Source organism: Fistularia commersonii, chromosome 24, assembly GCF_037954325.1.
Source record: "Fistularia commersonii isolate RoL2024-O1a breed Wild chromosome 24, RoL_Fcom_v1.0, whole genome shotgun sequence".
Classification (NCBI taxonomy): Eukaryota; Metazoa; Chordata; class Actinopteri; order Syngnathiformes; family Fistulariidae; genus Fistularia; species Fistularia commersonii.
In genome coordinates, this window is record NC_141307.1 from 8,614,115 (window position 1) to 8,638,723 (window position 24,609).

The following is a 24,609-nucleotide window of genomic DNA, read 5'->3' on the forward strand; positions in this document are numbered from 1 at the left end:
ATCTTCCGCATCTGCCCGGTCACGTGGTACACGGCCCTCCGACAGGACGCCGAAGCATCAAAGTAAACCCAGGACTTCAACAACCAGACTCCTAGGAATATGATGAATGAATGGGGAAAAATGAAAGAGAGCCAAGGGTAGAAGCGCTGATTACTGGCGATCGCAAAAGGAGCAGAAACGAGTGTAAAAAGAAGCGAGGAGGGCATCGAAGAGGAGGAGGAGTTCAAAGGCAGGGGGTCCTGATGACGTACCGTACATGTGGAGTCCTGGAAGTGCCTAGGAGAGCCAGCGGTACGGAGATCAGCGGTTGGATTATTCAACAGCGACAGGTATAAACGAGAGAAAAAGAAATTCAGCACACATGGAGAAATACTGTACGGGGATGACAAGAACGGCGGCGAGCGACGGACGGAGGCGGCGAGACAACGGAAAGTGACCCGAAAGGTAAGGCGGGGAACTATGACTGAGCGCGTGTCGCGCCGGGCTTCACGGTGACTCCGGTGGGACAGACACAAGGGAATGAGCGGCGTGTGTCCGTGTGTGAAATGTTGGCGCTCTTGAGAGACAGCACCCCCTGCTTTTGACAGAGGGAACGAACATGAAAAAGCTTACGGCACCTGGTATTCCCAGGCGGTCTCCCATCCAAGTACTAACCAGGCCCGACCCTGCTTGGCTTCCGAGATCAGACGAGATCGGGCGTGTTCAGGGTGGTATGGCCGTAAACGAGACTAGGCTACGCGGAAGGGCACTTTATAAGCAGCCCTCCCCCGTCTTTTCCACCTCCAGTCATTTCCAGATCTGTCAGGAGCTCCTTCTATTGCGTTTCCATGATTACAGCCAGTGGCAACCAAGGTTACTATAACCAAAAATCATCAGACACACTTTACCTTAGGCTGCAGCCTAAGGTAAAGAGGGAGCTAGCAAAGGCCATACCAGGACTCAAATGCACGGCGGGACAGTTAATGACAAGAGAAAGAGAAAATTAAATAAAATACACATGGAAAAAGGAAGAGTACTACCGATGCAGTATTTGCGCCGAGAATGCTCATAGAGAAGTACAGAGAAGGCCGGTGGGAGCCGCATTGCCTTTTTGTACACCTTGAAAAGTCATACGACAGGTTGCCAAGAGAGGAGCTCTGGTATCCTATGAGGAAGTCTGGAGCGGCAGAGAAGTGTGTTGCACTGGTGCAGGACATGTATGCTAGCTGGGAGACAGTTGTGCGGTGTGCTGTAAGACGGGACCAGAGAAGTTCAAGGTGGAAGCGGGACTCTGTTGGGGATAGGCCCTGAGCCCCTTCTTGTTCGCAACGGTGACGGATGAAGGTAGACGTGAATCTCCACGGACTGTGACCTTTGCAGATGCCGTTGTGATCTGTAGTGAGAGCAGAAAACAGGTGGAGGTCAAGATTAGATAAGATAAGATAAGACCTCCGTCTCGTCCCGGACACGGAGGTCCCGGTGGAGGCTGATGTTCCTGCTTTAAAAAAAACAACATGGCTGATGCATCTTCCGCATCTGCCCGGTCACGTGGTACACGGCCCTCCGACAGGACGCCGAAGCATCAAAGTAAACCCAGGACTTCAACAACCAGACTCCTAGGAATATGATGAATGAATGGGGAAAAATGAAAGAGAGCCAAGGGTAGAAGCGCTGATTACTGGCGATCGCAAAAGGAGCAGAAACGAGTGTAAAAAGAAGCGAGGAGGGCATCGAAGAGGAGGAGGAGTTCAAAGGCAGGGGGTCCTGATGACGTACCGTACATGTGGAGTCCTGGAAGTGCCTAGGAGAGCCAGCGGTACGGAGATCAGCGGTTGGATTATTCAACAGCGACAGGTATAAACGAGAGAAAAAGAAATTCAGCACACATGGAGAAATACTGTACGGGGATGACAAGAACGGCGGCGAGCGACGGACGGAGGCGGCGAGACAACGGAAAGTGACCCGAAAGGTAAGGCGGGGAACTATGACTGAGCGCGTGTCGCGCCGGGCTTCACGGTGACTCCGGTGGGACAGACACAAGGGAATGAGCGGCGTGTGTCCGTGTGTGAAATGTTGGCGCTCTTGAGAGACAGCACCCCCTGCTTTTGACAGAGGGAACGAACATGAAAAAGCTTACGGCACCTGGTATTCCCAGGCGGTCTCCCATCCAAGTACTAACCAGGCCCGACCCTGCTTGGCTTCCGAGATCAGACGAGATCGGGCGTGTTCAGGGTGGTATGGCCGTAAACGAGACTAGGCTACGCGGAAGGGCACTTTATGAGCAGCCGTCCCCCGTCTTTTCCACCTCCAGTCATTTCCAGATGTGTCAGGAGCTCCTTCTATTGCGTTTCCATGATTACAGCCAGTGGCAACCAAGGTTACTATAACCAAAAATCATCAGACACACTTTACCTTAGGCTGCAGCCTAAGGTAAAGAGGGAGCTAGCAAAGGCCATACCAGGACTCAAATGCACGGCGGGACAGTTAATGACAAGAGAAAGAGAAAATTAAATAAAATACACATGGAAAAAGGAAGAGTACTACCGATGCAGTATTTGCGCCGAGAATGCTCATAGAGAAGTACAGAGAAGGCCGGTGGGAGCCGCATTGCCTTTTTGTACACCTTGAAAAGTCATACGACAGGTTGCCAAGAGAGGAGCTCTGGTATCCTATGAGGAAGTCTGGAGCGGCAGAGAAGTGTGTTGCACTGGTGCAGGACATGTATGCTAGCTGGGAGACAGTTGTGCGGTGTGCTGTAAGACGGGACCAGAGAAGTTCAAGGTGGAAGCGGGACTCTGTTGGGGATAGGCCCTGAGCCCCTTCTTGTTCGCAACGGTGACGGATGAAGGTAGACGTGAATCTCCACGGACTGTGACCTTTGCAGATGCCGTTGTGATCTGTAGTGAGAGCAGAAAAAAGGTGGAGGTCAAGATAAGATAAGATAAAACCTCCGTCTCGTCCCGGACACGGAGGTCCCTGTGGAGGCTGATGTTCCTGCTTTAAAAAAAACAACATGGCTGATGCATCTTCCGCATCTGCCCGGTCACGTGGTACACGGCCCTCCGACAGGACGCCGAAGCATCAAAGTAAACCCAGGACTTCAACAACCAGACTCCTAGGAATATGATGAATGAATGGGGAAAAATGAAAGAGAGCCAAGGGTAGAAGCGCTGATTACTGGCGATCGCAAAAGGAGCAGAAACAAGTGTAAAAAGAAGCGAGGAGGGCATCGAAGAGGAGGAGGAGTTCAAAGGCAGGGGGTCCTGATGACGTACCGTACATGTGGAGTCCTGGAAGTGCCTAGGAGAGCCAGCGGTACGGAGATCAGCGGTTGGATTATTCAACAGCGACAGGTATAAACGAGAGAAAAAGAAATTCAGCACACATGGAGAAATACTGTACGGGGATGACAAGAACGGCGGCGAGCGACGGACGGAGGCGGCGAGACAACGGAAAGTGACCCGAAAGGTAAGGCGGGGAACTATGACTGAGCGCGTGTCGCGCCGGGCTTCACGGTGACTCCGGTGGGACAGACACAAGGGAATGAGCGGCGTGTGTCCGTGTGTGAAATGTTGGCGCTCTTGAGAGACAGCACCCCCTGCTTTTGACAGAGGGAACGAACATGAAAAAGCTTACGGCACCTGGTATTCCCAGGCGGTCTCCCATCCAAGTACTAACCAGGCCCGACCCTGCTTGGCTTCCGAGATCAGACGAGATCGGGCGTGTTCAGGGTGGTATGGCCGTAAACGAGACTAGGCTACGCGGAAGGGCACTTTATAAGCAGCCCTCCCCCGTCTTTTCCACCTCCAGTCATTTCCAGATGTGTCAGGAGCTCCTTCTATTGCGTTTCCATGATTACAGCCAGTGGCAACCAAGGTTACTATAACCAAAAATCATCAGACACACTTTACCTTAGGCTGCAGCCTAAGGTAAAGAGGGAGCTAGCAAAGGCCATACCAGGACTCAAATGCACGGCGGGACAGTTAATGACAAGAGAAAGAGAAAATTAAATAAAATACACATGGAAAAAGGAAGAGTACTACCGATGCAGTATTTGCGCCGAGAATGCTCATAGAGAAGTACAGAGAAGGCCGGTGGGAGCCGCATTGCCTTTTTGTACACCTTGAAAAGTCATACGACAGGTTGCCAAGAGAGGAGCTCTGGTATCCTATGAGGAAGTCTGGAGCGGCAGAGAAGTGTGTTGCACTGGTGCAGGACATGTATGCTAGCTGGGAGACAGTTGTGCGGTGTGCTGTAAGACGGGACCAGAGAAGTTCAAGGTGGAAGCGGGACTCTGTTGGGGATAGGCCCTGAGCCCCTTCTTGTTCGCAACGGTGACGGATGAAGGTAGACGTGAATCTCCACGGACTGTGACCTTTGCAGATGCCGTTGTGATCTGTAGTGAGAGCAGAAAACAGGTGGAGGTCAAGATAAGATAAGATAAGACCTCCGTCTCGTCCCGGACACGGAGGTCCCGGTGGAGGCTGATGTTCCTGCTTTAAAAAAAACAACATGGCTGATGCATCTTCCGCATCTGCCCGGTCACGTGGTACACGGCCCTCCGACAGGACGCCGAAGCATCAAAGTAAACCCAGGACTTCAACAACCAGACTCCTAGGAATATGATGAATGAATGGGGAAAAATGAAAGAGAGCCAAGGGTAGAAGCGCTGATTACTGGCGATCGCAAAAGGAGCAGAAACGAGTGTAAAAAGAAGCGAGGAGGGCATCGAAGAGGAGGAGGAGTTCAAAGGCAGGGGGTCCTGATGACGTACCGTACATGTGGAGTCCTGGAAGTGCCTAGGAGAGCCAGCGGTACGGAGATCAGCGGTTGGATTATTCAACAGCGACAGGTATAAACGAGAGAAAAAGAAATTCAGCACACATGGAGAAATACTGTACGGGGATGACAAGAACGGCGGCGAGCGACGGACGGAGGCGGCGAGACAACGGAAAGTGACCCGAAAGGTAAGGCGGGGAACTATGACTGAGCGCGTGTCGCGCCGGGCTTCACGGTGACTCCGGTGGGACAGACACAAGGGAATGAGCGGCGTGTGTCCGTGTGTGAAATGTTGGCGCTCTTGAGAGACAGCACCCCCTGCTTTTGACAGAGGGAACGAACATGAAAAAGCTTACGGCACCTGGTATTCCCAGGCGGTCTCCCATCCAAGTACTAACCAGGCCCGACCCTGCTTGGCTTCCGAGATCAGACGAGATCGGGCGTGTTCAGGGTGGTATGGCCGTAAACGAGACTAGGCTACGCGGAAGGGCACTTTATAAGCAGCCGTCCCCCGTCTTTTCCACCTCCAGTCATTTCCAGATGTGTCAGGAGCTCCTTCTATTGCGTTTCCATGATTACAGCCAGTGGCAACCAAGGTTACTATAACCAAAAATCATCAGACACACTTTACCTTAGGCTGCAGCCTAAGGTAAAGAGGGAGCTAGCAAAGGCCATACCAGGACTCAAATGCACGGCGGGACAGTTAATGACAAGAGAAAGAGAAAATTAAATAAAATACACATGGAAAAAGGAAGAGTACTACCGATGCAGTATTTGCGCCGAGAATGCTCATAGAGAAGTACAGAGAAGGCCGGTGGGAGCCGCATTGCCTTTTTGTACACCTTGAAAAGTCATACGACAGGTTGCCAAGAGAGGAGCTCTGGTATCCTATGAGGAAGTCTGGAGCGGCAGAGAAGTGTGTTGCACTGGTGCAGGACATGTATGCTAGCTGGGAGACAGTTGTGCGGTGTGCTGTAAGACGGGACCAGAGAAGTTCAAGGTGGAAGCGGGACTCTGTTGGGGATAGGCCCTGAGCCCCTTCTTGTTCGCAACGGTGACGGATGAAGGTAGACGTGAATCTCCACGGACTGTGACCTTTGCAGATGCCGTTGTGATCTGTAGTGAGAGCAGAAAACAGGTGGAGGTCAAGATAAGATAAGATAAGACCTCCGTCTCGTCCCGGACACGGAGGTCCCGGTGGAGGCTGATGTTCCTGCTTTAAAAAAAACAACATGGCTGATGCATCTTCCGCATCTGCCCGGTCACGTGGTACACGGCCCTCCGACAGGACGCCGAAGCATCAAAGTAAACCCAGGACTTCAACAACCAGACTCCTAGGAATATGATGAATGAATGGGGAAAAATGAAAGAGAGCCAAGGGTAGAAGCGCTGATTACTGGCGATCGCAAAAGGAGCAGAAACGAGTGTAAAAAGAAGCGAGGAGGGCATCGAAGAGGAGGAGGAGTTCAAAGGCAGGGGGTCCTGATGACGTACCGTACATGTGGAGTCCTGGAAGTGCCTAGGAGAGCCAGCGGTACGGAGATCAGCGGTTGGATTATTCAACAGCGACAGGTATAAACGAGAGAAAAAGAAATTCAGCACACATGGAGAAATACTGTACGGGGATGACAAGAACGGCGGCGAGCGACGGACGGAGGCGGCGAGACAACGGAAAGTGACCCGAAAGGTAAGGCGGGGAACTATGACTGAGCGCGTGTCGCGCCGGGCTTCACGGTGACTCCGGTGGGACAGACACAAGGGAATGAGCGGCGTGTGTCCGTGTGTGAAATGTTGGCGCTCTTGAGAGACAGCACCCCCTGCTTTTGACAGAGGGAACGAACATGAAAAAGCTTACGGCACCTGGTATTCCCAGGCGGTCTCCCATCCAAGTACTAACCAGGCCCGACCCTGCTTGGCTTCCGAGATCAGACGAGATCGGGCGTGTTCAGGGTGGTATGGCCGTAAACGAGACTAGGCTACGCGGAAGGGCACTTTATAAGCAGCCGTCCCCCGTCTTTTCCAACTCCAGTCATTTCCAGATGTGTCAGGAGCTCCTTCTATTGCGTTTCCATGATTACAGCCAGTCGCAACCAAGGTTACTATAACCAAAAATCATCAGACACACTTTACCTTAGGCTGCAGCCTAAGGTAAAGAGGGAGCTAGCAAAGGCCATACCAGGACTCAAATGCACGGCGGGACAGTTAATGACAAGAGAAAGAGAAAATTAAATAAAATACACATGGAAAAAGGAAGAGTACTACCGATGCAGTATTTGCGCCGAGAATGCTCATAGAGAAGTACAGAGAAGGCCGGTGGGAGCCGCATTGCCTTTTTGTACACCTTGAAAAGTCATACGACAGGTTGCCAAGAGAGGAGCTCTGGTATCCTATGAGGAAGTCTGGAGCGGCAGAGAAGTGTGTTGCACTGGTGCAGGACATGTATGCTAGCTGGGAGACAGTTGTGCGGTGTGCTGTAAGACGGGACCAGAGAAGTTCAAGGTGGAAGCGGGACTCTGTTGGGGATAGGCCCTGAGCCCCTTCTTGTTCGCAACGGTGACGGATGAAGGTAGACGTGAATCTCCACGGACTGTGACCTTTGCAGATGCCGTTGTGATCTGTAGTGAGAGCAGAAAACAGGTGGAGGTCAAGATAAGATAAGATAAGATAAGACCTCCGTCTCGTCCCGGACACGGAGGTCCCGGTGGAGGCTGATGTTCCTGCTTTAAAAAAAACAACATGGCTGATGCATCTTCCGCATCTGCCCGGTCACGTGGTACACGGCCCTCCGACAGGACGCCGAAGCATCAAAGTAAACCCAGGACTTCAACAACCAGACTCCTAGGAATATGATGAATGAATGGGGAAAAATGAAAGAGAGCCAAGGGTAGAAGCGCTGATTACTGGCGATCGCAAAAGGAGCAGAAACGAGTGTAAAAAGAAGCGAGGAGGGCATCGAAGAGGAGGAGGAGTTCAAAGGCAGGGGGTCCTGATGACGTACCGTACATGTGGAGTCCTGGAAGTGCCTAGGAGAGCCAGCGGTACGGAGATCAGCGGTTGGATTATTCAACAGCGACAGGTATAAACGAGAGAAAAAGAAATTCAGCACACATGGAGAAATACTGTACGGGGATGACAAGAACGGCGGCGAGCGACGGACGGAGGCGGCGAGACAACGGAAAGTGACCCGAAAGGTAAGGCGGGGAACTATGACTGAGCGCGTGTCGCGCCGGGCTTCACGGTGACTCCGGTGGGACAGACACAAGGGAATGAGCGGCGTGTGTCCGTGTGTGAAATGTTGGCGCTCTTGAGAGACAGCACCCCCTGCTTTTGACAGAGGGAACGAACATGAAAAAGCTTACGGCACCTGGTATTCCCAGGCGGTCTCCCATCCAAGTACTAACCAGGCCCGACCCTGCTTGGCTTCCGAGATCAGACGAGATCGGGCGTGTTCAGGGTGGTATGGCCGTAAACGAGACTAGGCTACGCGGAAGGGCACTTTATAAGCAGCCGTCCCCCGTCTTTTCCACCTCCAGTCATTTCCAGATGTGTCAGGAGCTCCTTCTATTGCGTTTCCATGATTACAGCCAGTCGCAACCAAGGTTACTATAACCAAAAATCATCAGACACACTTTACCTTAGGCTGCAGCCTAAGGTAAAGAGGGAGCTAGCAAAGGCCATACCAGGACTCAAATGCACGGCGGGACAGTTAATGACAAGAGAAAGAGAAAATTAAATAAAATACACATGGAAAAAGGAAGAGTACTACCGATGCAGTATTTGCGCCGAGAATGCTCATAGAGAAGTACAGAGAAGGCCGGTGGGAGCCGCATTGCCTTTTTGTACACCTTGAAAAGTCATACGACAGGTTGCCAAGAGAGGAGCTCTGGTATCCTATGAGGAAGTCTGGAGCGGCAGAGAAGTGTGTTGCACTGGTGCAGGACATGTATGCTAGCTGGGAGACAGTTGTGCGGTGTGCTGTAAGACGGGACCAGAGAAGTTCAAGGTGGAAGCGGGACTCTGTTGGGGATAGGCCCTGAGCCCCTTCTTGTTCGCAACGGTGACGGATGAAGGTAGACGTGAATCTCCACGGACTGTGACCTTTGCAGATGCCGTTGTGATCTGTAGTGAGAGCAGAAAACAGGTGGAGGTCAAGATAAGATAAGATAAAACCTCCGTCTCGTCCCGGACACGGAGGTCCCGGTGGAGGCTGATGTTCCTGCTTTAAAAAAAACAACATGGCTGATGCATCTTCCGCATCTGCCCGGTCACGTGGTACACGGCCCTCCGACAGGACGCCGAAGCATCAAAGTAAACCCAGGACTTCAACAACCAGACTCCTAGGAATATGATGAATGAATGGGGAAAAATGAAAGAGAGCCAAGGGTAGAAGCGCTGATTACTGGCGATCGCAAAAGGAGCAGAAACGAGTGTAAAAAGAAGCGAGGAGGGCATCGAAGAGGAGGAGGAGTTCAAAGGCAGGGGGTCCTGATGACGTACCGTACATGTGGAGTCCTGGAAGTGCCTAGGAGAGCCAGCGGTACGGAGATCAGCGGTTGGATTATTCAACAGCGACAGGTATAAACGAGAGAAAAAGAAATTCAGCACACATGGAGAAATACTGTACGGGGATGACAAGAACGGCGGCGAGCGACGGACGGAGGCGGCGAGACAACGGAAAGTGACCCGAAAGGTAAGGCGGGGAACTATGACTGAGCGCGTGTCGCGCCGGGCTTCACGGTGACTCCGGTGGGACAGACACAAGGGAATGAGCGGCGTGTGTCCGTGTGTGAAATGTTGGCGCTCTTGAGAGACAGCACCCCCTGCTTTTGACAGAGGGAACGAACATGAAAAAGCTTACGGCACCTGGTATTCCCAGGCGGTCTCCCATCCAAGTACTAACCAGGCCCGACCCTGCTTGGCTTCCGAGATCAGACGAGATCGGGCGTGTTCAGGGTGGTATGGCCGTAAACGAGACTAGGCTACGCGGAAGGGCACTTTATAAGCAGCCGTCCCCCGTCTTTTCCACCTCCAGTCATTTCCAGATGTGTCAGGAGCTCCTTCTATTGCGTTTCCATGATTACAGCCAGTCGCAACCAAGGTTACTATAACCAAAAATCATCAGACACACTTTACCTTAGGCTGCAGCCTAAGGTAAAGAGGGAGCTAGCAAAGGCCATACCAGGACTCAAATGCACGGCGGGACAGTTAATGACAAGAGAAAGAGAAAATTAAATAAAATACACATGGAAAAAGGAAGAGTACTACCGATGCAGTATTTGCGCCGAGAATGCTCATAGAGAAGTACAGAGAAGGCCGGTGGGAGCCGCATTGCCTTTTTGTACACCTTGAAAAGTCATACGACAGGTTGCCAAGAGAGGAGCTCTGGTATCCTATGAGGAAGTCTGGAGCGGCAGAGAAGTGTGTTGCACTGGTGCAGGACATGTATGCTAGCTGGGAGACAGTTGTGCGGTGTGCTGTAAGACGGGACCAGAGAAGTTCAAGGTGGAAGCGGGACTCTGTTGGGGATAGGCCCTGAGCCCCTTCTTGTTCGCAACGGTGACGGATGAAGGTAGACGTGAATCTCCACGGACTGTGACCTTTGCAGATGCCGTTGTGATCTGTAGTGAGAGCAGAAAACAGGTGGAGGTCAAGATAAGATAAGATAAGATAAGACCTCCGTCTCGTCCCGGACACGGAGGTCCCGGTGGAGGCTGATGTTCCTGCTTTAAAAAAAACAACATGGCTGATGCATCTTCCGCATCTGCCCGGTCACGTGGTACACGGCCCTCCGACAGGACGCCGAAGCATCAAAGTAAACCCAGGACTTCAACAACCAGACTCCTAGGAATATGATGAATGAATGGGGAAAAATGAAAGAGAGCCAAGGGTAGAAGCGCTGATTACTGGCGATCGCAAAAGGAGCAGAAACGAGTGTAAAAAGAAGCGAGGAGGGCATCGAAGAGGAGGATGAGTTCAAAGGCAGGGGGTCCTGATGACGTACCGTACATGTGGAGTCCTGGAAGTGCCTAGGAGAGCCAGCGGTACGGAGATCAGCGGTTGGATTATTCAACAGCGACAGGTATAAACGAGAGAAAAAGAAATTCAGCACACATGGAGAAATACTGTACGGGGATGACAAGAACGGCGGCGAGCGACGGACGGAGGCGGCGAGACAACGGAAAGTGACCCGAAAGGTAAGGCGGGGAACTATGACTGAGCGCGTGTCGCGCCGGGCTTCACGGTGACTCCGGTGGGACAGACACAAGGGAATGAGCGGCGTGTGTCCGTGTGTGAAATGTTGGCGCTCTTGAGAGACAGCACCCCCTGCTTTTGACAGAGGGAACGAACATGAAAAAGCTTACGGCACCTGGTATTCCCAGGCGGTCTCCCATCCAAGTACTAACCAGGCCCGACCCTGCTTGGCTTCCGAGATCAGACGAGATCGGGCGTGTTCAGGGTGGTATGGCCGTAAACGAGACTAGGCTACGCGGAAGGGCACTTTATGAGCAGCCGTCCCCCGTCTTTTCCACCTCCAGTCATTTCCAGATGTGTCAGGAGCTCCTTCTATTGCGTTTCCATGATTACAGCCAGTGGCAACCAAGGTTACTATAACCAAAAATCATCAGACACACTTTACCTTAGGCTGCAGCCTAAGGTAAAGAGGGAGCTAGCAAAGGCCATACCAGGACTCAAATGCACGGCGGGACAGTTAATGACAAGAGAAAGAGAAAATTAAATAAAATACACATGGAAAAAGGAAGAGTACTACCGATGCAGTATTTGCGCCGAGAATGCTCATAGAGAAGTACAGAGAAGGCCGGTGGGAGCCGCATTGCCTTTTTGTACACCTTGAAAAGTCATACGACAGGTTGCCAAGAGAGGAGCTCTGGTATCCTATGAGGAAGTCTGGAGCGGCAGAGAAGTGTGTTGCACTGGTGCAGGACATGTATGCTAGCTGGGAGACAGTTGTGCGGTGTGCTGTAAGACGGGACCAGAGAAGTTCAAGGTGGAAGCGGGACTCTGTTGGGGATAGGCCCTGAGCCCCTTCTTGTTCGCAACGGTGACGGATGAAGGTAGACGTGAATCTCCACGGACTGTGACCTTTGCAGATGCCGTTGTGATCTGTAGTGAGAGCAGAAAACAGGTGGAGGTCAAGATAAGATAAGATAAAACCTCCGTCTCGTCCCGGACACGGAGGTCCCGGTGGAGGCTGATGTTCCTGCTTTAAAAAAAACAACATGGCTGATGCATCTTCCGCATCTGCCCGGTCACGTGGTACACGGCCCTCCGACAGGACGCCGAAGCATCAAAGTAAACCCAGGACTTCAACAACCAGACTCCTAGGAATATGATGAATGAATGGGGAAAAATGAAAGAGAGCCAAGGGTAGAAGCGCTGATTACTGGCGATCGCAAAAGGAGCAGAAACGAGTGTAAAAAGAAGCGAGGAGGGCATCGAAGAGGAGGAGGAGTTCAAAGGCAGGGGGTCCTGATGACGTACCGTACATGTGGAGTCCTGGAAGTGCCTAGGAGAGCCAGCGGTACGGAGATCAGCGGTTGGATTATTCAACAGCGACAGGTATAAACGAGAGAAAAAGAAATTCAGCACACATGGAGAAATACTGTACGGGGATGACAAGAACGGCGGCGAGCGACGGACGGAGGCGGCGAGACAACGGAAAGTGACCCGAAAGGTAAGGCGGGGAACTATGACTGAGCGCGTGTCGCGCCGGGCTTCACGGTGACTCCGGTGGGACAGACACAAGGGAATGAGCGGCGTGTGTCCGTGTGTGAAATGTTGGCGCTCTTGAGAGACAGCACCCCCTGCTTTTGACAGAGGGAACGAACATGAAAAAGCTTACGGCACCTGGTATTCCCAGGCGGTCTCCCATCCAAGTACTAACCAGGCCCGACCCTGCTTGGCTTCCGAGATCAGACGAGATCGGGCGTGTTCAGGGTGGTATGGCCGTAAACGAGACTAGGCTACGCGGAAGGGCACTTTATAAGCAGCCGTCCCCCGTCTTTTCCACCTCCAGTCATTTCCAGATGTGTCAGGAGCTCCTTCTATTGCGTTTCCATGATTACAGCCAGTCGCAACCAAGGTTACTATAACCAAAAATCATCAGACACACTTTACCTTAGGCTGCAGCCTAAGGTAAAGAGGGAGCTAGCAAAGGCCATACCAGGACTCAAATGCACGGCGGGACAGTTAATGACAAGAGAAAGAGAAAATTAAATAAAATACACATGGAAAAAGGAAGAGTACTACCGATGCAGTATTTGCGCCGAGAATGCTCATAGAGAAGTACAGAGAAGGCCGGTGGGAGCCGCATTGCCTTTTTGTACACCTTGAAAAGTCATACGACAGGTTGCCAAGAGAGGAGCTCTGGTATCCTATGAGGAAGTCTGGAGCGGCAGAGAAGTGTGTTGCACTGGTGCAGGACATGTATGCTAGCTGGGAGACAGTTGTGCGGTGTGCTGTAAGACGGGACCAGAGAAGTTCAAGGTGGAAGCGGGACTCTGTTGGGGATAGGCCCTGAGCCCCTTCTTGTTCGCAACGGTGACGGATGAAGGTAGACGTGAATCTCCACGGACTGTGACCTTTGCAGATGCCGTTGTGATCTGTAGTGAGAGCAGAAAACAGGTGGAGGTCAAGATAAGATAAGATAAAACCTCCGTCTCGTCCCGGACACGGAGGTCCCTGTGGAGGCTGATGTTCCTGCTTTAAAAAAAACAACATGGCTGATGCATCTTCCGCATCTGCCCGGTCACGTGGTACACGGCCCTCCGACAGGACGCCGAAGCATCAAAGTAAACCCAGGACTTCAACAACCAGACTCCTAGGAATATGATGAATGAATGGGGAAAAATGAAAGAGAGCCAAGGGTAGAAGCGCTGATTACTGGCGATCGCAAAAGGAGCAGAAACAAGTGTAAAAAGAAGCGAGGAGGGCATCGAAGAGGAGGAGGAGTTCAAAGGCAGGGGGTCCTGATGACGTACCGTACATGTGGAGTCCTGGAAGTGCCTAGGAGAGCCAGCGGTACGGAGATCAGCGGTTGGATTATTCAACAGCGACAGGTATAAACGAGAGAAAAAGAAATTCAGCACACATGGAGAAATACTGTACGGGGATGACAAGAACGGCGGCGAGCGACGGACGGAGGCGGCGAGACAACGGAAAGTGACCCGAAAGGTAAGGCGGGGAACTATGACTGAGCGCGTGTCGCGCCGGGCTTCACGGTGACTCCGGTGGGACAGACACAAGGGAATGAGCGGCGTGTGTCCGTGTGTGAAATGTTGGCGCTCTTGAGAGACAGCACCCCCTGCTTTTGACAGAGGGAACGAACATGAAAAAGCTTACGGCACCTGGTATTCCCAGGCGGTCTCCCATCCAAGTACTAACCAGGCCCGACCCTGCTTGGCTTCCGAGATCAGACGAGATCGGGCGTGTTCAGGGTGGTATGGCCGTAAACGAGACTAGGCTACGCGGAAGGGCACTTTATAAGCAGCCGTCCCCCGTCTTTTCCACCTCCAGTCATTTCCAGATGTGTCAGGAGCTCCTTCTATTGCGTTTCCATGATTACAGCCAGTCGCAACCAAGGTTACTATAACCAAAAATCATCAGACACACTTTACCTTAGGCTGCAGCCTAAGGTAAAGAGGGAGCTAGCAAAGGCCATACCAGGACTCAAATGCACGGCGGGACAGTTAATGACAAGAGAAAGAGAAAATTAAATAAAATACACATGGAAAAAGGAAGAGTACTACCGATGCAGTATTTGCGCCGAGAATGCTCATAGAGAAGTACAGAGAAGGCCGGTGGGAGCCGCATTGCCTTTTTGTACACCTTGAAAAGTCATACGACAGGTTGCCAAGAGAGGAGCTCTGGTATCCTATGAGGAAGTCTGGAGCGGCAGAGAAGTGTGTTGCACTGGTGCAGGACATGTATGCTAGCTGGGAGACAGTTGTGCGGTGTGCTGTAAGACGGGACCAGAGAAGTTCAAGGTGGAAGCGGGACTCTGTTGGGGATAGGCCCTGAGCCCCTTCTTGTTCGCAACGGTGACGGATGAAGGTAGACGTGAATCTCCACGGACTGTGACCTTTGCAGATGCCGTTGTGATCTGTAGTGAGAGCAGAAAACAGGTGGAGGTCAAGATAAGATAAGATAAAACCTCCGTCTCGTCCCGGACACGGAGGTCCCTGTGGAGGCTGATGTTCCTGCTTTAAAAAAAACAACATGGCTGATGCATCTTCCGCATCTGCCCGGTCACGTGGTACACGGCCCTCCGACAGGACGCCGAAGCATCAAAGTAAACCCAGGACTTCAACAACCAGACTCCTAGGAATATGATGAATGAATGGGGAAAAATGAAAGAGAGCCAAGGGTAGAAGCGCTGATTACTGGCGATCGCAAAAGGAGCAGAAACAAGTGTAAAAAGAAGCGAGGAGGGCATCGAAGAGGAGGAGGAGTTCAAAGGCAGGGGGTCCTGATGACGTACCGTACATGTGGAGTCCTGGAAGTGCCTAGGAGAGCCAGCGGTACGGAGATCAGCGGTTGGATTATTCAACAGCGACAGGTATAAACGAGAGAAAAAGAAATTCAGCACACATGGAGAAATACTGTACGGGGATGACAAGAACGGCGGCGAGCGACGGACGGAGGCGGCGAGACAACGGAAAGTGACCCGAAAGGTAAGGCGGGGAACTATGACTGAGCGCGTGTCGCGCCGGGCTTCACGGTGACTCCGGTGGGACAGACACAAGGGAATGAGCGGCGTGTGTCCGTGTGTGAAATGTTGGCGCTCTTGAGAGACAGCACCCCCTGCTTTTGACAGAGGGAACGAACATGAAAAAGCTTACGGCACCTGGTATTCCCAGGCGGTCTCCCATCCAAGTACTAACCAGGCCCGACCCTGCTTGGCTTCCGAGATCAGACGAGATCGGGCGTGTTCAGGGTGGTATGGCCGTAAACGAGACTAGGCTACGCGGAAGGGCACTTTATAAGCAGCCGTCCCCCGTCTTTTCCACCTCCAGTCATTTCCAGATGTGTCAGGAGCTCCTTCTATTGCGTTTCCATGATTACAGCCAGTCGCAACCAAGGTTACTATAACCAAAAATCATCAGACACACTTTACCTTAGGCTGCAGCCTAAGGTAAAGAGGGAGCTAGCAAAGGCCATACCAGGACTCAAATGCACGGCGGGACAGTTAATGACAAGAGAAAGAGAAAATTAAATAAAATACACATGGAAAAAGGAAGAGTACTACCGATGCAGTATTTGCGCCGAGAATGCTCATAGAGAAGTACAGAGAAGGCCGGTGGGAGCCGCATTGCCTTTTTGTACACCTTGAAAAGTCATACGACAGGTTGCCAAGAGAGGAGCTCTGGTATCCTATGAGGAAGTCTGGAGCGGCAGAGAAGTGTGTTGCACTGGTGCAGGACATGTATGCTAGCTGGGAGACAGTTGTGCGGTGTGCTGTAAGACGGGACCAGAGAAGTTCAAGGTGGAAGCGGGACTCTGTTGGGGATAGGCCCTGAGCCCCTTCTTGTTCGCAACGGTGACGGATGAAGGTAGACGTGAATCTCCACGGACTGTGACCTTTGCAGATGCCGTTGTGATCTGTAGTGAGAGCAGAAAACAGGTGGAGGTCAAGATAAGATAAGATAAGACCTCCGTCTCGTCCCGGACACGGAGGTCCCTGTGGAGGCTGATGTTCCTGCTTTAAAAAAAACAACATGGCTGATGCATCTTCCGCATCTGCCCGGTCACGTGGTACACGGCCCTCCGACAGGACGCCGAAGCATCAAAGTAAACCCAGGACTTCAACAACCAGACTCCTAGGAATATGATGAATGAATGGGGAAAAATGAAAGAGAGCCAAGGGTAGAAGCGCTGATTACTGGCGATCGCAAAAGGAGCAGAAACGAGTGTAAAAAGAAGCGAGGAGGGCATCGAAGAGGAGGAGGAGTTCAAAGGCAGGGGGTCCTGATGACGTACTGTACATGTGGAGTCCTGGAAGTGCCTAGGAGAGCCAGCGGTACGGAGATCAGCGGTTGGATTATTCAACAGCGACAGGTATAAACGAGAGAAAAAGAAATTCAGCACACATGGAGAAATACTGTACGGGGATGACAAGAACGGCGGCGAGCGACGGACGGAAGCGGCGAGACAACGGAAAGTGACCCGAAAGGTAAGGCGGGGAACTATGACTGAGCGCGTGTCGCGCCGGGCTTCACGGTGACTCCGGTGGGACAGACACAAGGGAATGAGCGGCGTGTGTCCGTGTGTGAAATGTTGGCGCTCTTGAGAGACAGCACCCCCTGCTTTTGACAGAGGGAACGAACATGAAAAAGCTTACGGCACCTGGTATTCCCAGGCGGTCTCCCATCCAAGTACTAACCAGGCCCGACCCTGCTTGGCTTCCGAGATCAGACGAGATCGGGCGTGTTCAGGGTGGTATGGCCGTAAACGAGACTAGGCTACGCGGAAGGGCACTTTATGAGCAGCCGTCCCCCGTCTTTTCCACCTCCAGTCATTTCCAGATGTGTCAGGAGCTCCTTCTATTGCATTTCCATGATTACAGCCAGTGGCAACCAAGGTTACTATAACCAAAAATCATCAGACACACTTTACCTTAGGCTGCAGCCTAAGGTAAAGAGGGAGCTAGCAAAGGCCATACCAGGACTCAAATGCACGGCGGGACAGTTAATGACAAGAGAAAGAGAAAATTAAATAAAATACACATGGAAAAAGGAAGAGTACTACCGATGCAGTATTTGCGCCGAGAATGCTCATAGAGAAGTACAGAGAAGGCCGGTGGGAGCCGCATTGCCTTTTTGTACACCTTGAAAAGTCATACGACAGGTTGCCAAGAGAGGAGCTCTGGTATCCTATGAGGAAGTCTGGAGCGGCAGAGAAGTGTGTTGCACTGGTGCAGGACATGTATGCTAGCTGGGAGACAGTTGTGCGGTGTGCTGTAAGACGGGACCAGAGAAGTTCAAGGTGGAAGCGGGACTCTGTTGGGGATAGGCCCTGAGCCCCTTCTTGTTCGCAACGGTGACGGATGAAGGTAGACGTGAATCTCCACGGACTGTGACCTTTGCAGATGCCGTTGTGATCTGTAGTGAGAGCAGAAAACAGGTGGAGGTCAAGATAAGATAAGATAAGACCTCCGTCTCGTCCCGGACACGGAGGTCCCGGTGGAGGCTGATGTTCCTGCTTTAAAAAAAACAACATGGCTGATGCATCTTCCGCATCTGCCCGGTCACGTGGTACACGGCCCTCCGACAGGACGCCGAAGCATCAAAGTAAACCCAGGACTTCAACAACCAGACTCCTAGGAATATGATGAATGAATGGGGAAAAATGAAAGAGAGCCAAGGGTAGAAGCGCTGATTACTGGCGATCGCAAAAGGAGCAGAAACAAGTGTAAAAAGAAGCGAGGAGGGCATCGAAGAGGAGGAGGAGTTCAAAGGCAGGGGGTCCTGATGACGTACCGTACATGTGGAGTCCTGGAAGTGCCTAGGAGAGCCAGCGGTACGGAGATCAGCGGTTGGATTATTCAACAGCGACAGGTATAAACGAGAGAAAAAGAAATTCAGCACACATGGAGAAATACTGTACGGGGATGACAAGAACGGCGGCGAGCGACGGACGGAGGCGGCGAGACAACGGAAAGTGACCCGAAAGGTAAGGCGGGGAACTATGACTGAGCGCGTGTCGCGCCGGGCTTCACGGTGACTCCGGTGGGACAGACACAAGGGAATGAGCGGCGTGTGTCCGTGTGTGAAATGTTGGCGCTCTTGAGAGACAGCACCCCCTGCTTTTGACAGAGGGAACGAACATGAAAAAGCTTACGGCACCTGGTATTCCCAGGCGGTCTCCCATCCAAGTACTAACCAGGCCCGACCCTGCTTGGCTTCCGAGATCAGACGAGATCGGGCGTGTTCAGGGTGGTATGGCCGTAAACGAGACTAGGCTACGCGGAAGGGCACTTTATAAGCAGCCGTCCCCCGTCTTTTCCACCTCCAGTCATTTCCAGATCTGTCAGGAGCTCCTTCTATTGTGTTTCTATGATTACAGCCAGTGGCAACCAAGGTTACTATAACCAAAAATCATCAGACACACTTTACCTTAGGCTGCAGCCTAAGGTAAAGAGGGAGCTAGCAAAGGCCATACCAGGACTCAAATGCACGGCGGGACAGTTAATGACAAGAGAAAGAGAAAATTAAATAAAATACACATGGAAAAAGGAAGAGTACTACCGATGCAGTATTTGCGCCGAGAATGCTCATAGAGAAGTACAGAGAAGGCCGGTGGGAGCCGCATTGCCTTTTTGTACACCTTGAAAAGTCATACGACAGGTTGCCAAGAGAGGAGCTCTGGTATCCTATGAGGAAGTCTGGAGCGGCAGAGAAGTGTGTTGCACTGGTGCAGGACATGTATGCTAGCTGGGGGACAGTTGTGCGGTGTGCTGTAAGACGGGACCAGAGAAGTTCAAGGTGGAAGCGGGACTCTGTTGGGGATAGGCCCTGAGCCCCTTCTTGTTCGCAACGGTGACGGATGAAGGTAGACGTGAATCTCCACGGACTGTGACCTTTGCAGATGCCGTTGTGATCTGTAGTGAGAGCAGAAAACAGGTGGAGGTCAAGATAAGATAAGATAAGACCTCCGTCTCGTCCCGGACACGGAGGTCCCGGTGGAGGCTGATGTTCCTGCTTTAAAAAAAACAACATGGCTGATGCATCTTCCGCATCTGCCCGGTCACGTGGTACACGGCCCTCCGACAGGACGCCGAAGCATCAAAGTAAACCCAGGACTTCAACAACCAGACTCCTAGGAATATGATGAATGAATGGGGAAAAATGAAAGAGAGCCAAGGGTAGAAGCGCTGATTACTGGCGATCGCAAAAGGAGCAGAAACGAGTGTAAAAAGAAGCGAGGAGGGCATCGAAGAGGAGGAGGAGTTCAAAGGCAGGGGGTCCTGATGACGTACCGTACATGTGGAGTCCTGGAAGTGCCTAGGAGAGCCAGCGGTACGGAGATCAGCGGTTGGATTATTCAACAGCGACAGGTATAAACGAGAGAAAAAGAAATTCAGCACACATGGAGAAATACTGTACGGGGATGACAAGAACGGCGGCGAGCGACGGACGGAGGCGGCGAGACAACGGAAAGTGACCCGAAAGGTAAGGCGGGGAACTATGACTGAGCGCGTGTCGCGCCGGGCTTCACGGTGACTCCGGTGGGACAGACACAAGGGAATGAGCGGCGTGTGTCCGTGTGTGAAATGTTGGCGCTCTTGAGAGACAGCACCCCCTGCTTTTGACAGAGGGAACGAACATGAAAAAGCTTACGGCACCTGGTATTCCCAGGCGGTCTCCCATCCAAGTACTAACCAGGCCCGACCCTGCTTGGCTTCCGAGATCAGACGAGATCGGGCGTGTTCAGGGTGGTATGGCCGTAAACGAGACTAGGCTACGCGGAAGGGCACTTTATGAGCAGCCGTCCCCCGTCTTTTCCACCTCCAGTCATTTCCAGATGTGTCAGGAGCTCCTTCTATTGCGTTTCCATGATTACAGCCAGTGGCAACCAAGGTTACTATAACCAAAAATCATCAGACACACTTTACCTTAGGCTGCAGCCTAAGGTAAAGAGGGAGCTAGCAAAGGCCATACCAGGACTCAAATGCACGGCGGGACAGTTAATGACAAGAGAAAGAGAAAATTAAATAAAATAAACATGGAAAAAGGAAGAGTACTACCGATGCAGTATTTGCGCCGAGAATGCTCATAGAGAAGTACAGAGAAGGCCGGTGGGAGCCGCATTGCCTTTTTGTACACCTTGAAAAGTCATACGACAGGTTGCCAAGAGAGGAGCTCTGGTATCCTATGAGGAAGTCTGGAGCGGCAGAGAAGTGTGTTGCACTGGTGCAGGACATGTATGCTAGCTGGGAGACAGTTGTGCGGTGTGCTGTAAGACGGGACCAGAGAAGTTCAAGGTGGAAGCGGGACTCTGTTGGGGATAGGCCCTGAGCCCCTTCTTGTTCGCAACGGTGACGGATGAAGGTAGACGTGAATCTCCACGGACTGTGACCTTTGCAGATGCCGTTGTGATCTGTAGTGAGAGCAGAAAAAAGGTGGAGGTCAAGATAAGATAAGATAAAACCTCCGTCTCGTCCCGGACACGGAGGTCCCTGTGGAGGCTGATGTTCCTGCTTTAAAAAAAACAACATGGCTGATGCATCTTCCGCATCTGCCCGGTCACGTGGTACACGGCCCTCCGACAGGACGCCGAAGCATCAAAGTAAACCCAGGACTTCAACAACCAGACTCCTAGGAATATGATGAATGAATGGGGAAAAATGAAAGAGAGCCAAGGGTAGAAGCGCTGATTACTGGCGATCGCAAAAGGAGCAGAAACGAGTGTAAAAAGAAGCGAGGAGGGCATCGAAGAGGAGGAGGAGTTCAAAGGCAGGGGGTCCTGATGACGTACCGTACATGTGGAGTCCTGGAAGTGCCTAGGAGAGCCAGCGGTACGGAGATCAGCGGTTGGATTATTCAACAGCGACAGGTATAAACGAGAGAAAAAGAAATTCAGCACACATGGAGAAATACTGTACGGGGATGACAAGAACGGCGGCGAGCGACGGACGGAGGCGGCGAGACAACGGAAAGTGACCCGAAAGGTAAGGCGGGGAACTATGACTGAGCGCGTGTCGCGCCGGGCTTCACGGTGACTCCGGTGGGACAGACACAAGGGAATGAGCGGCGTGTGTCCGTGTGTGAAATGTTGGCGCTCTTGAGAGACAGCACCCCCTGCTTTTGACAGAGGGAACGAACATGAAAAAGCTTACGGCACCTGGTATTCCCAGGCGGTCTCCCATCCAAGTACTAACCAGGCCCGACCCTGCTTGGCTTCCGAGATCAGACGAGATCGGGCGTGTTCAGGGTGGTATGGCCGTAAACGAGACTAGGCTACGCGGAAGGGCACTTTATAAGCAGCCCTCCCCCGTCTTTTCCACCTCCAGTCATTTCCAGATGTGTCAGGAGCTCCTTCTATTGCGTTTCCATGATTACAGCCAGTGGCAACCAAGGTTACTATAACCAAAAATCATCAGACACACTTTACCTTAGGCTGCAGCCTAAGGTAAAGAGGGAGCTAGCAAAGGCCATACCAGGACTCAAATGCACGGCGGGACAGTTAATGACAAGAGAAAGAGAAAATTAAATAAAATACACATGGAAAAAGGAAGAGTACTACCGATGCAGTATTTGCGCCGAGAATGCTCATAGAGAAGTACAGAGAAGGCCGGTGGGAGCCGCATTGCCTTTTTGTACACCTTGAAAAGTCATACGACAGGTTGCCAAGAGAGGAGCTCTGGTATCCTATGAGGAAGTCTGGAGCGGCAGAGAAGTGTGTTGCACTGGTGCAGGACATGTATGCTAGCTGGGAGACAGTTGTGCGGTGTGCTGTAAGACGGGACCAGAGAAGTTCAAGGTGGAAGCGGGACTCTGTTGGGGATAGGCCCTGAGCCCCTTCTTGTTCGCAACGGTGACGGATGAAGGTAGACGTGAATCTCCACGGACTGTGACCTTTGCAGATGCCGTTGTGATCTGTAGTGAGAGCAGAAAACAGGTGGAGGTCAAGATAAGATAAGATAAGATAAGACCTCCGTCTCGTCCCGGACACGGAGGTCCCGGTGGAGGCTGATGTTCCTGCTTTAAAAAAAACAACATGGCTGATGCATCTTCCGCATCTGCCCGGTCACGTGGTACACGGCCCTCCGACAGGACGCCGAAGCATCAAAGTAAACCCAGGACTTCAACAACCAGACTCCTAGGAATATGATGAATGAATGGGGAAAAATGAAAGAGAGCCAAGGGTAGAAGCGCTGATTACTGGCGATCGCAAAAGGAGCAGAAACGAGTGTAAAAAGAAGCGAGGAGGGCATCGAAGAGGAGGAGGAGTTCAAAGGCAGGGGGTCCTGATGACGTACCGTACATGTGGAGTCCTGGAAGTGCCTAGGAGAGCCAGCGGTACGGAGATCAGCGGTTGGATTATTCAACAGCGACAGGTATAAACGAGAGAAAAAGAAATTCAGCACACATGGAGAAATACTGTACGGGGATGACAAGAACGGCGGCGAGCGACGGACGGAGGCGGCGAGACAACGGAAAGTGACCCGAAAGGTAAGGCGGGGAACTATGACTGAGCGCGTGTCGCGCCGGGCTTCACGGTGACTCCGGTGGGACAGACACAAGGGAATGAGCGGCGTGTGTCCGTGTGTGAAATGTTGGCGCTCTTGAGAGACAGCACCCCCTGCTTTTGACAGAGGGAACGAACATGAAAAAGCTTACGGCACCTGGTATTCCCAGGCGGTCTCCCATCCAAGTACTAACCAGGCCCGACCCTGCTTGGCTTCCGAGATCAGACGAGATCGGGCGTGTTCAGGGTGGTATGGCCGTAAACGAGACTAGGCTACGCGGAAGGGCACTTTATAAGCAGCCGTCCCCCGTCTTTTCCACCTCCAGTCATTTCCAGATGTGTCAGGAGCTCCTTCTATTGCGTTTCCATGATTACAGCCAGTGGCAACCAAGGTTACTATAACCAAAAATCATCAGACACACTTTACCTTAGGCTGCAGCCTAAGGTAAAGAGGGAGCTAGCAAAGGCCATACCAGGACTCAAATGCACGGCGGGACAGTTAATGACAAGAGAAAGAGAAAATTAAATAAAATACACATGGAAAAAGGAAGAGTACTACCGATGCAGTATTTGCGCCGAGAATGCTCATAGAGAAGTACAGAGAAGGCCGGTGGGAGCCGCATTGCCTTTTTGTACACCTTGAAAAGTCATACGACAGGTTGCCAAGAGAGGAGCTCTGGTATCCTATGAGGAAGTCTGGAGCGGCAGAGAAGTGTGTTGCACTGGTGCAGGACATGTATGCTAGCTGGGAGACAGTTGTGCGGTGTGCTGTAAGACGGGACCAGAGAAGTTCAAGGTGGAAGCGGGACTCTGTTGGGGATAGGCCCTGAGCCCCTTCTTGTTCGCAACGGTGACGGATGAAGGTAGACGTGAATCTCCACGGACTGTGACCTTTGCAGATGCCGTTGTGATCTGTAGTGAGAGCAGAAAACAGGTGGAGGTCAAGATAAGATAAGATAAGACCTCCGTCTCGTCCCGGACACGGAGGTCCCGGTGGAGGCTGATGTTCCTGCTTTAAAAAAAACAACATGGCTGATGCATCTTCCGCATCTGCCCGGTCACGTGGTACACGGCCCTCCGACAGGACGCCGAAGCATCAAAGTAAACCCAGGACTTCAACAACCAGACTCCTAGGAATATGATGAATGAATGGGGAAAAATGAAAGAGAGCCAAGGGTAGAAGCGCTGATTACTGGCGATCGCAAAAGGAGCAGAAACGAGTGTAAAAAGAAGCGAGGAGGGCATCGAAGAGGAGGAGGAGTTCAAAGGCAGGGGGTCCTGATGACGTACCGTACATGTGGAGTCCTGGAAGTGCCTAGGAGAGCCAGCGGTACGGAGATCAGCGGTTGGATTATTCAACAGCGACAGGTATAAACGAGAGAAAAAGAAATTCAGCACACATGGAGAAATACTGTACGGGGATGACAAGAACGGCGGCGAGCGACGGACGGAGGCGGCGAGACAACGGAAAGTGACCCGAAAGGTAAGGCGGGGAACTATGACTGAGCGCGTGTCGCGCCGGGCTTCACGGTGACTCCGGTGGGACAGACACAAGGGAATGAGCGGCGTGTGTCCGTGTGTGAAATGTTGGCGCTCTTGAGAGACAGCACCCCCTGCTTTTGACAGAGGGAACGAACATGAAAA

At 52.0% G+C, this 24,609-nt stretch overlaps 16 non-coding genes across 16 annotated transcripts; all 16 read right to left on the reverse strand.

Moving 5' to 3' along the window:
* Positions 1 to 605: 605 nt before the first annotated feature.
* On the reverse strand, positions 606 to 724 carry LOC147220122 (5S ribosomal RNA). The gene has a single exon (XR_015108368.1). It is a non-coding gene; the product is annotated as a 5S ribosomal RNA (ribosomal RNA).
* Positions 725 to 2,109: 1,385 nt separating this feature from the next.
* LOC147220123 (5S ribosomal RNA) lies at positions 2,110 to 2,228 on the reverse strand. Its single transcript, XR_015108369.1, has one exon. It is a non-coding gene; the product is annotated as a 5S ribosomal RNA (ribosomal RNA).
* Positions 2,229 to 3,608: 1,380 nt separating this feature from the next.
* On the reverse strand, positions 3,609 to 3,727 carry LOC147220124 (5S ribosomal RNA). Its single transcript, XR_015108370.1, has one exon. It is a non-coding gene; the product is annotated as a 5S ribosomal RNA (ribosomal RNA).
* A 1,380-nt stretch (positions 3,728 to 5,107) lies between these two features.
* Positions 5,108 to 5,226, reverse strand: LOC147220125 (5S ribosomal RNA). The gene has a single exon (XR_015108371.1). It is a non-coding gene; the product is annotated as a 5S ribosomal RNA (ribosomal RNA).
* Positions 5,227 to 6,606: 1,380 nt separating this feature from the next.
* On the reverse strand, positions 6,607 to 6,725 carry LOC147220126 (5S ribosomal RNA). Its single transcript, XR_015108372.1, has one exon. It is a non-coding gene; the product is annotated as a 5S ribosomal RNA (ribosomal RNA).
* Positions 6,726 to 8,110: 1,385 nt separating this feature from the next.
* On the reverse strand, positions 8,111 to 8,229 carry LOC147220127 (5S ribosomal RNA). The gene has a single exon (XR_015108373.1). It is a non-coding gene; the product is annotated as a 5S ribosomal RNA (ribosomal RNA).
* A 1,380-nt stretch (positions 8,230 to 9,609) lies between these two features.
* On the reverse strand, positions 9,610 to 9,728 carry LOC147220128 (5S ribosomal RNA). The gene has a single exon (XR_015108374.1). It is a non-coding gene; the product is annotated as a 5S ribosomal RNA (ribosomal RNA).
* Positions 9,729 to 11,113: 1,385 nt separating this feature from the next.
* Positions 11,114 to 11,232, reverse strand: LOC147220129 (5S ribosomal RNA). Its single transcript, XR_015108375.1, has one exon. It is a non-coding gene; the product is annotated as a 5S ribosomal RNA (ribosomal RNA).
* A 1,380-nt stretch (positions 11,233 to 12,612) lies between these two features.
* On the reverse strand, positions 12,613 to 12,731 carry LOC147220130 (5S ribosomal RNA). The gene has a single exon (XR_015108376.1). It is a non-coding gene; the product is annotated as a 5S ribosomal RNA (ribosomal RNA).
* Positions 12,732 to 14,111: 1,380 nt separating this feature from the next.
* On the reverse strand, positions 14,112 to 14,230 carry LOC147220131 (5S ribosomal RNA). The gene has a single exon (XR_015108377.1). It is a non-coding gene; the product is annotated as a 5S ribosomal RNA (ribosomal RNA).
* Positions 14,231 to 15,610: 1,380 nt separating this feature from the next.
* On the reverse strand, positions 15,611 to 15,729 carry LOC147220132 (5S ribosomal RNA). Its single transcript, XR_015108379.1, has one exon. It is a non-coding gene; the product is annotated as a 5S ribosomal RNA (ribosomal RNA).
* A 1,380-nt stretch (positions 15,730 to 17,109) lies between these two features.
* LOC147220133 (5S ribosomal RNA) lies at positions 17,110 to 17,228 on the reverse strand. The gene has a single exon (XR_015108380.1). It is a non-coding gene; the product is annotated as a 5S ribosomal RNA (ribosomal RNA).
* Positions 17,229 to 18,608: 1,380 nt separating this feature from the next.
* On the reverse strand, positions 18,609 to 18,727 carry LOC147220134 (5S ribosomal RNA). The gene has a single exon (XR_015108381.1). It is a non-coding gene; the product is annotated as a 5S ribosomal RNA (ribosomal RNA).
* Positions 18,728 to 20,107: 1,380 nt separating this feature from the next.
* Positions 20,108 to 20,226, reverse strand: LOC147220135 (5S ribosomal RNA). The gene has a single exon (XR_015108382.1). It is a non-coding gene; the product is annotated as a 5S ribosomal RNA (ribosomal RNA).
* Positions 20,227 to 21,606: 1,380 nt separating this feature from the next.
* On the reverse strand, positions 21,607 to 21,725 carry LOC147220136 (5S ribosomal RNA). Its single transcript, XR_015108383.1, has one exon. It is a non-coding gene; the product is annotated as a 5S ribosomal RNA (ribosomal RNA).
* Positions 21,726 to 23,110: 1,385 nt separating this feature from the next.
* LOC147220137 (5S ribosomal RNA) lies at positions 23,111 to 23,229 on the reverse strand. Its single transcript, XR_015108384.1, has one exon. It is a non-coding gene; the product is annotated as a 5S ribosomal RNA (ribosomal RNA).
* Between the last annotated feature and the right edge of the window lie 1,380 nt (positions 23,230 to 24,609).